General features: G+C 41.4%; 1 protein-coding gene across 3 annotated transcripts in view; it reads right to left on the bottom strand.

The window, feature by feature from the left end:
• Window positions 1-11,428, bottom strand: part of LOC134169626 (contactin-4) — a 341,881-nt gene that overhangs the window by 145,914 nt on the left and 184,539 nt on the right. The window lies entirely within an intron of this gene.

Below are 11,428 nucleotides of genomic sequence, written 5' to 3'. Positions count from 1 at the left end.
TTCAAAAAAATGTACCTGAGCTATGCAATGAAAAATTGTAAAAAATGTATTTTATATACAACTGCAGACATTTGCAGGCTGTTTACAACACATTTTGCCTGGTACTGTATGAATTAAAATGTACCCCTATAATTAGAACAGGAATTAACTGCAACAGTCAAGCTGTCAAAGTCAGGTGTTAAAAGCTGACTTCACTTGACACCTCAACAGGATTCTGGTCCTTGCAATTAATATCCTCTAATTAAAGAGGTTTTCCCCTATATTAAGTCAACTGCCAATTAATTACTATATCCTCCAATGAACAGACTTAAAAGCTGTAAGTCTGGTTTGCAGGGTTTTTTTGTTAACTTTGTTAAAGCCTTAACTCTTTTTGTCCTTTGAACTTCTATGTAAACTTTTTCTTTTACTCTTTATTCAGTACAAACTTACCCTTAGCCTTCTCCCAAGTAATTGAAAGCAGGCTGGGTTACTGCTGCAGCAGTATAACTTTGCTTACCTCCAGAAAAGAACTCAAAGTATCTTAATATTAAAGAACAAACATGTACAGTAAAAAGTACACTGTGAGAATGTTTATATGCATGGTAATGCAGTAAATATTGCCCTTAAACATTTCTCTAATCCCACAGATGATTTTTCACTGGGCTGGGTTTATTCACTGGAAAACCAGCAAGCTCCTTCTTAAATAAAGCAACTCTCTCCTCCCAAAGGAGAGGAGGACCACCGAAGCGAGCAGCGAAGCACACAACCCGCACCCCCCAGTGTGCATGCACACCCCATACCCCATGTGGGCATCAGTGGTTTGCTTGGAAAACTCATTCACTCCCCACGCTCCCCTGCAGCTCCCACCACATCTCCTCCAGCTGTTCCGCCAACTTCCAATTCACAAAAGCAAAACCTCTTTAGAACCAAAATAAATACTAATCTTAAATTCATTGTACCCTGACAGCAAATAAGTTTGCTGTGCTTACTTCAGCATGAATAAAAAGCCCGCAAGGAGACTCCTACATAAGAGCATATTTACAAGTTCCATTACCCACTGCAGAGATTGATGTAATAAACCTATAATAAAAAGCCTCGTGTTATGGATTTCTCTAATGTTTCTCATCAAACAGCCTGTATTATCTTGGCTTGTGTATTCAATTTAAAATAAGTTTTTAATAAGTGCCTTGAAGCTAGAGGTCATTTTCACTTAGTTTTCCAACACGCAGGGACGTGTACTGTCTTTTCCTGCCCTCAGAAACTAAGAGCTGTTTGTAGCTTGGTCAAGTACAGTTTACAAAGTAGGCAGACGGATGGATTAGAGGGAACAAGAGAGAATATATTATCTGTATACCTAGTCATTTCTTACAGCTGTAGCCAAAGCTACCAGGGGCACAGGCCCTGTTATGCAATTTATTTTTATTACTAAATAGAAGGATGCATTTGTTCCTCATGAGATAAAGCCAGCACACAGAAATTGTTTTTCCACCGTCACCTTATTTGTATTTCATACTGTCTGGCTGCAACACAACCGAGGTGTTTCCTGTGACCTGCAGGCAGACTACCTTGGATCTGCAGTAGTTACTTCACCTTTTAGTAGAAATAGTACAAAATGGAACATCAGATGCAGTGTTTGGGGATGCAGGCAATTGCTACACACTTGTACCTATTTAATTTTTTGCCCTGGCACCAGATTTAGCTAGTAACCAACAGTTCCTAATTAGGATCCAATGCAATTTACCTCAGGACACATTTCAAATCACTACAAGGTAATTATGGTAGTATTTTCCTCAGTTATTAAATCATTTAAATATGCTGGTTTTATTTTCAATTCTTAACCCTTTACTCCACAATGTTCCCTGCTCACTTTGAAGCAGCTTCATGGTACACCAATTTTTCATTTATCTCCATTTCAATGACACAATTTCTGCTAAAGCCTCTTGAATTGTTCAGTCCCAGTGCAATCGATCCACTGTCATCACGGGGTGTTTTTTGTCTGATTTCAATAGACATGGGGCATGAAGCCCATGCCTATAGATGTCAGACAGAAGGAAGTCCCACGGATTTCTAGACTTTGCATGTCAACCATTTATGACATTTTTCCTTGTAATCAAGTCTTCCTTTCATTAGCCATCCAATAGCAGTAATAAAAGTCCACAAGTCCATAGCCTACTTCTTAATCAGAAAGAATAAAACTTGTGTGGTTTTTGATAACAGTTAACATTTTGCAGAACAAGCTGCTCAAAACGTTGGAATCAAATAAAAGCAGATTCACTGAAGCAAAGGTGAAATAAAACTGCATTAAACTGAAATCAACACCCTCAACTTTAATGAGAAGAGCAGATACCTTTGCTATCAATCTCATTGCAACAAGGGGGTGTCGTGGTTTAAACCCAGTCAGGTAATTCGTTCGCTCACTTCCCCCCCTTTCTTTCCCTCCCCCTGCTCCCGGAGGGACAGAGAGGAGAATCGAAAAGAATGCAGCTCCCACGGGTTGAGATAAGAACAGTTTAGTAACTAAGGTATAACACAAATCACTACTGCTACCACCAGTAATAATAATGATAAAGGAAATAACAAGGGAAGAGAATACAACACCTCACCACCAGCCAACCGATAACTCGCCCCCCTCAGCCCAACCAAGCACCGACCGATACCTCCTCCAACCCTGCAGTCTCCCAGCCCTTCCGGCTAACTCCCAGTTGCATCCTGGGCATGACGTGCTGTGGTATGGAATACCTCTTTGGCTCAGCTTGGGTCAGGTGTCCTGTCTCTGCTTCCTCCCAGCTTCCCCTCCTCCCTGGCAGAGCATGAGGCTCACAAAGTCCTTGGCCAAACCAAAACATCATTGTTATCAGCTCTGTTCCCGAGCTGAAAGTCAAAACACTGAACTGCACCAGCTACCAAGGAGGAGAAAAATGACTGCTACTGCTGAACCCAGGACAGGGGGAAGGGCACTCAGAGGTGGGCAGCATGCTTCCTGTCAGAAAAGGTTAAAAATAGGTAGCTTGTACATCAAGTTGATGCTCTGACAGATGGACAGACATCTTCCCAAGGGGTAGAAGATTCTTCCCAGTCACAACAGGAGCACATCCAAAAATCTCTTAAGAATCCAACGGACACTTCAAAATAACAACAACAGCAGCAAAATAATGCACTCCTGTGTATATACGTAAAGTTCAGGCAAAGTTTTCTCATCCTGTATGGAAGACAAACTATGCGCACCCACCTGCACTGTGACAACTTTAGCCTACTAAAGCTCATACATTTTTCACTGTGGTAGTTCAACAGCAGCAGCATGACTGCACCCTTGCTGGTCTTGAGTTCATGGGTAATCACTGCATTGTAAGCATTTGGGCGAAGACATTATACCATGCCTGATCTCCGCGCTGAAACAGCCTCTGAATTAAAAGACTCCAGGTGAAACCGCACTGTGAAGCTTAAGCAGGTTACATGCCACACCTATGGAATGCTTCAAGTGAGGTTAAATGAAGACACCATTAGACATTTAACGGTGCCATTCTCACCATGGCAAACAATGTTTCACTTCTTTCTTATCCACCTAGCCATAATGACATGTTTTGTTCTGATATTTCTACTTCAAATTAACAGGTTCTCATCTGCCAGAGTCCAGTCCCCTTCACACGCCTGCACTTTCACTGTACTGAAATATCACTTTAATTTCAGGTTACAATGTATCTGTTCTAGTCTTCATCAATCTCTTTGTTTTTTCCTCCACAGCTAAAGGACCTCTGCTCTCAAACTCAAAATCAGCTGTAAGGATAACTGGGAAGCAGGACCATAACTTGTATGCCTCATGCATGCTGGGGGCAAACTGGCTTCAGCACATTTGAATATATATTTGGCTTGCTGACTTTTCACCCCTGGTAAGATCCCCTGAGCCCTGCCACAGCCCAAGAGCTTTTCTTTCAGCTTCGGCATAATTTTATAAGCAGGGACTGTGCCAAGCTATTTCCCAGTTCAGAGCAAAAATGGAACTTTTCATGGACTACATCTGAAAAATCCCAACCCTCTGAATAGCCAGTGAAGTTGCAGAGGTCTGCAGGAAGCTGGTAAAATTACACACCTAGGGAAGTGGCATTGTTTTCACAGGTGCTAAACACCTCCCTGTTGTGTTGAAATGTGTGGAATTTAAGGCATGTTAACATTTAAATCAGGTTCCTCTTCTAGTATTTACTTATCTTCTGCATTTCTGAATGCAATTGTGAGAAGATAATCAAAATGTTAAACAGATGTCTTCAGAAAAAGTGCTCCGATTTCAAGGGAAGTCTCCACAAGTGACAATTAAAATCTATGGGGAACAGTCAATCCTCCTAAAGCTCACAAAGTCTACCATTATCTCCAGTGAAAATTATACACAGCTTTTGGACATCTCCAAACCTTAAGTCCTCACAGCTGAAAAGATATGGACCTGTGGGAACAAGTCCAGAGAAGGCCATGAAAATGCTCCAAGGGCTGAAACACCTCTCCTACGTAGACAGCCTGAGACAGTTGGAGTTGTTCATCCTGGAGAAGGCTCGGGGAGACCTTAGAAGCAGCTTCTAGGGCCTAAAGGGGGCGAACAAGGAATCTGGAGAAGGGCTTTTGACAAGGAGATGTAGGGACAGGGCAAGGGGGAGTGGCTTTAAACTGAAAGAGGGTGGATTTAGAAATAAATTGTTTACCGTGAGGGTGCTGAGGCGCTGGCACAGGTCGCCAGAGAAGCCGTGGCTGCCCCAGCACTAGAACTGTTCAAGGCCAGGTTGGATGTGGCTTGAACAACCTGGCCTAGTAGAAAGTGCTCCTGACTATGGCAGGGGCATTAGACTAGATGACCTTTAAAGGTCCCTTCCAGACAAAACCGTTCTATGGTAAGATGTTTAAAAAGCCTAAATTCACACTGCATTTGCTTTGGTCAGCTTAAATAAACCCTTACTGTTTTTATAAGACAGGTTAGTTTTCTTTTGATTGCCTTTTTCCATGTTGCTTAATTGTCTTTAAAAGGAAGAGGATGTTCAGGACCAAATTTTAATGCAACATCTTGAACAAATTATAGTAAAAGAAAATTTGAACCTTTGATAATTTAAGTGTTATTTTTTACTACTAATGTGAATCCAACCCTAACAAATTAAAACAGGAAGAATTAATTGGATATGCAAATAAGATTATTCACTATATAAATCTAATTACATACCAATTTGCTTTAACAGCATGAAAAGAGAAAAAAACGCTCTTTGTAAATCATTTTAAAAACCACCTGTAGCACAACAAAGGGGAAAGGCTTTATCTTAAAGGTACTCATTGTCAGCATTAGGAAAACAAGGTATTTTAAAGATCTCACCAAGAGCACCTTTTTAATGGGCACCCTGCTAGTCCTCTGATTTATGATATTCCATTATTAGTTTTCAAACATATACCACAAAATACTGTTCTCCAACTCCAGCAACAGACAAAGCAGGCTGATCTTGGAAATATCGGGTGATTCCAGCCCCAAACCCTGATTTTTCTGTGCTGGTACAGACCTACACTCATATCTGGCCATAGAAAACTATCAACACTGAATCCGCAGGCTGGGGTGGCATCAGAGTCAGAGCAAACCTCGCCAGCAGCAGTCATGGAGCAGCTGCTGTCTGCATCATGCACATACTGATCCCTTTCAGGTTTCTCAGTCACCTTTACAAAACAAAAAGGGACAAAGGAATAATTAGCAGAACACCACACTGCAATGAGGAAGATTTCTCTAGGGGAAAAAAGCCTGCTAATTTTAAGCCTTTTGTGTCCAAGAAGCAAATTACGTATATAGTCAATTTACTTGTTTGAATAACTACTTATCAGTAAAAGTTATAAATGAGATCACTGGAATTGATGAAGATACAGAATAGCGGACACCGCAATTAGTGCCCAGTGTGCCACTTCTGATAAAGAATCCCAATCACCCGCTTTCATTGACCACACATTGAATTTTGTCATCTGACTCTGGTTCCTCGATTCACAAATTGGGCATCTAAAATAATCCAGAGTAAACAGTATTAAATATGTCCTCCATTATAATAAGAAAAGGAATTAAAGTTTGCACTACTACACCAAGCAAGTATTAAGATGACCTTATGAAAATCAAGTTTATTACAGAAAATCTAAAGATTGTCGTTTGTGAGTGGTGCCCATACAACAATGAAACTGAACAAAAACAGTCCAGCAACAAATCACCACCGTATATAAAAACAATGATATTACGTGCTGTGATATGGAATGCCTCCCCGGCTACTCTGCTTCCTCATTAAAAAAACCAAAATAATTTATCTGTTCCCGAGCCAAAACATACTGCAAGTTAACACAAAGGAAAAACATGACTGCTACTGCGGAACCCAGGACATAGATGTATATAACAAAATATTAATATACATTAAAAAATAATTTATGGCCATAAATGGTCATAGAAACAGGAGCTTCATAAGGAAAAACTCCTTGGAAAAGAAAGTGAACTCACAAATATGCTAACATGTGACATGGGGGGACATGGAAGGTCCTGCCTGGTTCACTACTGCTCTTTATGAGGAAAGTTGCCTCTTCTCAGATGTAACTGGTGACTGAACACCTCTGGTCATCACCTGGAGCAAAACCCCTGTTTGTGACACCACACAGAGCTGCATCTCCTCTCCCAAGAGCATTTCAGCCCGGGAGCAAGCAGCTACCTAGAAGAGCAAGCATGCACATACGGACTGCTCTTGCACCAGAGCATCTTCCAACTTCCACTCTGCTTTCCTGGGCATCTTAATTTCCTTGTGCCCAGTGTAACCTGGGAGAGGTTGCCCTGTACACGGTTATCAGTGAGGAAGGCAGTGTCATCTTGTACCTGTGGGTTTAGGAAAGCAGCAGCTGTATCCAGATACACTGCAATAACTTCATGGGCGTTGTCTGCTCTGAGCCTATAGGTAATGTGTCAGGACACAGTGCTGGAAACTGAATAAACACTGTATGCACATGCCGCAGCCTTACTCTGGGTGAAAACTAATGTGATCTTAGAGCTGATTCTCCAGTAAAGGATGCACATGCTGGAGGATTACGTTTTTATTGCTGCATTGTAGATTCTTTGGACAGCTTTCTAATTAACCAGCCCCCACACACCTACCCCTACACTCCTGCTCTAGATGCATGTGCTGAACCATAAACATCTAATTCTGAATCACATTATCAAGCAGGTTGTGGTTACACAGGTTTACTGACATCTAGTTTTACATTGCTTACATTACTGAACAAGAAGACTCTCAAAAATCCTGCAGTTTTTCTTTTCTCCCTCTGCATTTTAAAGGGGTTGATGGTACTTAAAAAAAAATACTTCTTAAAAAGTTCACTTTTAAAGAAATTTGCAAGGCCATGCCTTGTTCTACAATTTCCCTGCTTCCGGGGAAATCTGATCCCATTTTTAATGGAAATGCTGAGATTTCAGATTAGCACAGCCTGTCATGCAGCCTGACACCTCACCCCCTTTGGCATGCTCCTTCAAGCAATTTGGTCATCCACTCTGTTACTGTCTTCCCATCAGATTTTGTTCTTCATCTGTCAGCTTTCTTGGGAAGTACAATGAATCAAGAATTGATGACATTCTGGTATAAAGTCCAAACAAGCAAGCATTTCTAAGTATGCATTTTCACAACCATAGCTGCCAAATAAGCAGAAATAATCTCCTCGCAGAAGAAACCTACAATCCCAGCAAACTAAACTCTGCTCCTACCCTCAAGAATGCTCTCCTGGTGCTTAGTAGCGACTTGCTTCGCTTTCAGAGCATTGCCCTTACACTGCTATAGATGAGCACTGAAAACAAATGCAGAAATCCGGTGAACACAGAGGGTGTTTTCTTTGTCACTTAAAGTCTCCACATGTAGTTTGTTATTGTAGATTTTAGATTGTATTTATAATGAAGGATAGATCAAGTTAAGCATTATACAGCTAAAGACATGCTGGTAGTACATTCATATGGTTTAGCCAACATATTTTTAAGTACAGACTGGTTACTAATACATTTGTATAGTGAAACTAATATGTTTTTTATTACTTTAAATGCTATGTTGGTAGCTGCATAGTAACTGTTGAATTTACATGAGATCTTCTGAAGTCTTCAGAAACAAATAGTTTTTAAGCTACTACATTCTTGTGTTCACAATAAACAGTAATTGCAAAGGACAAAACATAACTCCTGCAGAGTGTCAGCACGGCTTCCTCTGTGTCCTCTAGTACGACTAAGCAAAGTGGTGGAAAATGCTTTGTTTTGCTCTCTAAATCTTTCTGCTGCCTCCTCTGGCTCTGCCAGGGGCATCCAAGGCAGCTCTCAGGTGTGCACATTAGCGGCTCAGTGCACCGGAAAGGGTTTTTCTAGCTGTGAAATTGCCTCATGTGTACACTCAGAGCCCCACTGTGGGCACCCGAGGTCTCAAGGTCCTCCTGTGATTGGCTGTCCATGCACCCACAGGACACGCTGAGAGCCAGGCACGACACAAACTGTGCTTCGGGTAATGATGTCCCATGCACACAGAGGGCTGCAACCACAGCAGCTGGTGTCAAACAACCCATGTCTTCCTCTTTGTGCTACACTGGTCGATCACACAGGCAGGAGGGACTGAAGCCCAAAATGCTGAGCAGTCACAGATATCCTCCCTATACCCAAAGCCCTTCTGCACTCTGCAGCACCTCCAGATGCCATATTCAATTTCCTTCAATTAAAAAAAGCTTTGGAAGAATACAAAGAGAATGAAACCAGACAAAACCACAATATACATTAATGCAAAGTTCAGCTTTCCTCAGGAAACTATTTTGCCAGAAACTCTGTCCTGCTAATTATTAAGCACACAAAGAACTTGGCTCGTGTAATTTCACTGATTTGGACTGGCACATTTTATCAGGTGACACACATCAAAAATACTATTTTATTTATTTCCTTAAGCTGTGTTATGAGATCTCTCAAATAACAAAAATCCTTGCTAACTACTGCAATGTTAGCTGCTATATTTTCACGTGTCTTCTCCTAAATACTTTTACAAGAAAGCAGTAAACCGCCAGAGAATGTCCAGATTTAAAAATAAGAAAGGGTAACTAAGTTTTACCAGTAATTGCATGTCACATTAAGAAAAGTTAAATTAAAAGTGCTAAAAGCCCCACCATCATTTTAAACACAACACCTTGCAAGAACTGTGAATGCCACTGCTGACTCCAACGTGTAAGACCTAACAGGTTAGCAACCTTTCACAAATCAATCCTTCAAAACACTGGCAGGCACATTTAGCTTGTATCACCAGGAAAAACACCTTTTATACACAGCCAAGTGTGTTTCAAACATAGCACAACCACACCTGTACAGAAACACCAAGTCTGATAGGTGTTGGAACAAAATGAAAAGGTGGCTTCAAGTAAAATTGTCAAAGTTTGATTCGATGCCACTCAAAAAAGAGAAACACAGCAATCAGACCATTACTGCCTGCAATAGTGCCATTAGAAAACCCTTATTCCAGGAACAACTACCAGCACCTAAAGGCTGAGGTGAAGATTCCTCCTCCTCAAATTGCAGGTCAGATTCCCATCTCCTGCGCTTTTACTCAGCTTGGTTAGGCAGTTCCTGACCTTTTCAAACAGCCCAAGCAGTGCTACAGCAACAGGACTTCACCCCATGGACACTGCTGTACTACACTGGCACACACTACAGACATTTGCAGCTGCAGGCTCATGCAAAGTTGGTCCTGAACTCTTTGCAGCACTGTCCATGACTTCTTCATGTTCTGCCTCTGGACTGCAGTGATTTCTGAACCTGCTTAGGATGGTCTAAACACTAAATTCAGCGGTGCACTGAAGATAAGGTTGACCTGCTTTCTCTGGGTTTGATTTGATTCCCGAGGACATTCATAGGATGAGACGGTGGATTTTGTTATTAAAGCAGTATCTCATTGATTTTCAATGTCATTTCTACTCCAGAGTGGAATTCACTATTCTTGAGTGAGAAGAAATATAATATTGTGACCCAGCAATTCAGCACCAAGATTACCCAGTACAGACAATTCCCTGTCAACTCTTGCTGACAAAGCATTTTCGTTGTACAAATGAGCTCTAAATCCTTCATCAATACAACCCCCAATGTCCCTTTTCCTGCACCTTGCAGTGTTTTAATTTTCAATTTTAATTTTTAATTTTAATGTAATGCCTGTGAAACATTGCTATTTCAGGATGAGCGACAGAATTGTATGCTTTCCCTTATACACATTTCCTGTGCTTTATATTCAATTTGCATGCATGTGCATTTAAAGAAAGGGACATTAGCCATGTGCTTTAAACGTGGTCTGGATTACGGAGTGGCAGCTAAAACTCAACACAGATTGCCCCTTTTAATGCTTTTCAGGTATGCATATAATTTTAAGCAGTTCTACACGTTCTCATCTAGTTTGTACTGCATGTGTGTAGTAGTATTAGCTGTATCTTTTAAGTAACTTTGGTCAGGTTTGCAGCATTCCGCTTTGCACACTGATTCACATCTCACTGCCTTTCACTCCCTATCCCCAGGCCCCATGATGTAACCTAGGCACACTCTTGCTGCCATTCCACAAGAGTAAAGCTCCAGTAATTCATAATTCACACACCGCTCCTGCAGCCAGAGTTGCAGAAGAGAACATGTTTGTAAACAAACATCCATCACGGTTGTTTGCACATCTCTATTTTCTTGTCTTTTTGACCTTTTTTTTTGCTCACTGATGTTTTGATAAATACAACTTTGTTTGAGTAACCATCACCTAGTGCTGCACTGCAATTAGCACCAAAAAGCGTGATAACCGTTAATGGGTTATTTAGCAATTCATAAGCTGCAGAAAATATTTAGATAGTGCAGAAATACAGAAATCACACAGAAGAACGGTAAAATGGGAAGCCAGAAGCAGGATACCAGAACACAGAAATACTGTGTCATTAAAACACAATAAACCAGCTCCCGGCTGATTCAAATTGGAATTCTTTGACAGAAGTCAATAAAATGACTTGCACTATTGGAGGACCGGGGTTATTTATCAGGTTTGACAAACCTTCTCTTTCTCAAGCAGCCCAAGGGCTGCAGGACCCTTCTGGGAGCGGTGGGGAGGGCTCTGCTGGGCCACGGGGAGTGATGTGGGGTCGTCCACCAGGCTGCTTTCCAGATGAAGCAGTGTCTTGCCACAGCAAATCCGCACAAACTCAAGCTGTTCAGTTTAACCCACTCGCATCAGCTGATCCCCCGTGCTCGCTGATACACAACTCTGCACAAAGATACCACATTGACCTAACACAGGCAAAACATCTGTTGCACATGTTGGTGCTGATCCCACCGAGGAAACTCAACATTTACCTCTATGGCTGGAGCTCTGACAAATTATAAACTCACACTGCAAAGCTGCTTCCTAGTTCTGGGAGCTTGTAAGACAGGCATATTAAATGAGCAATA

The sequence above is a fragment of the Pezoporus occidentalis genome, unplaced genomic scaffold (assembly GCF_034315485.1).
Source record: "Pezoporus occidentalis ecotype Australia unplaced genomic scaffold, CSIRO_AGI_Poc_V1 ctg35, whole genome shotgun sequence".
NCBI lineage: Eukaryota > Metazoa > Chordata > Aves > Psittaciformes > Psittacidae > Pezoporus > Pezoporus occidentalis.
Note: the sequence above shows the minus strand (reverse complement) of the source record. Positions and strands in the feature narration are given on the sequence as shown.